A 1630-nucleotide genomic window follows, 5' to 3' on the forward strand; every position below is an offset into this window, starting at 1 on the left:
CTACCTTGGTCTAACTTGAAATATTCTTATGACCATACACTAGTAATATACTTAAAATATTCTTACTTTGTTTTTCATTTAACAATGAATAGAAAGTAACTCAGCTGCACATGCCGTTTACATGGCAATTAGGTATACGCTATATTTTTGTTGAAAGTGTACAAACAGCTCCAATACTTACCACCCCAATAATTCTAAATAGTTTAAATTATTATACATAGATTAAAATAAAACAAAAATTAGTCATTGTGACTATGTGAATATGCAAATATAATTCGATTTAATAAAATAATACGATTACAAAATAACTAATTGTTAATTTGAATGTGCAAATATAATAGTGTTTAATAAAATTATAAAATTACACTGAAATATTATAAAATTATAACTATTGTGTAAATCTGTATTTCCTGACTTCACTCTAATATTAGCGTATCAAAGTGGGAGGTATTTAAACCTAAATTTGGAAACACTGTTTCTATAATATAGTTTATTATATCATTGAGTTGCTTCTCTATCTTCGGCAAATTTCGGGGAACCGCACAATTTTTTTGCGCTTTCGACTGAACCACGCAAGAAGTCTCAGTGTACATGTTTAGTCCATTTTCAACATCTGACAAATTGCTTAGGAAAGTGTTCATTTTCTCAAGTAACTTATTATTGACATCATTGTACTGTTGATTGTCGATTGTTGATGTTGACGGTTTGTCATAAACCGCCGACTGATAAAAATTAATATATTCAATGGAGTTTATGAGGTGGTAAATGATTTTCAAAATATATTTTTCAAAACCAGTCTGATGAGATAATCGTTTAAAATACAATAGGGTGCCTCTCATGCGCAAAAGTACCGAATCGCTGTTCTTGACTGTTTTCACGATTGATATAAAAACCTCATATTTGTCATCAGGGTCTGCCTGAAAAAATAGTTGTGCTATAGATTTGTTGTAAGGCAATAACTTTTTTAATTGTACAGCGTAATAACAGCTTAGAAATCCGTAGGCTTGACGCATTTTGGTGTCTACATTTACCCCGTTAACTATTTGCCCTTTGACCTGGGTCGCCAGTAGATCTGTTACACTGTATTGCCCGCCATCCATCACAAGCCTATATTCGGAAAAATGTTTCAACCAACCTTTTTGTAACAGTATCTCGTTCATTTGGTTAACTCTGTTTTCCGTATCAAGATTTACATTCAAAGCAGTAGTGTTTGATTCTGCATTAAACGCGAAACCCAGTCGAGTGTATTCCAATACTATAAAATCGTTTATTATGTTACTGACAATAGTGTACTGTTTGTTCACAGTGACGATGGGGATGGAATAATCATCGTTAAGCGAATGATCTGAGAAATACCATTCGTGTGTTAACACGATGGACCAGCTATACGTGGAACTTTCTATGTTATTGCTTTTTAATAAATGCGTTTTCGGAGCACAGTGTTTTTTGAAAAATTTCTTAGTACCTTTTCTTAGGGCTTTTATAAGCTCTAACGTACCTTCAGTCGTAGGTGCGGAAATATCATCGTCGTTTGTCATCAAAGGAGAAAAGCAAAACAATTTCTTTTTTGATTTTGTAGTGGTTGATGGTTTCCAGTAAGGGTCGGGTGTTGTCTCGTATAAACTGCCAA

The sequence above is a fragment of the Adelges cooleyi genome, unplaced genomic scaffold (genome assembly GCF_023614345.1).
Source record: "Adelges cooleyi isolate 19-005CV unplaced genomic scaffold, UGA_ACOO_1.1 ACOO_flye_CR_arks_rails_tigmint_CR_PRNA_167, whole genome shotgun sequence".
NCBI classification, from domain to species: Eukaryota; Metazoa; Arthropoda; class Insecta; order Hemiptera; family Adelgidae; genus Adelges; species Adelges cooleyi.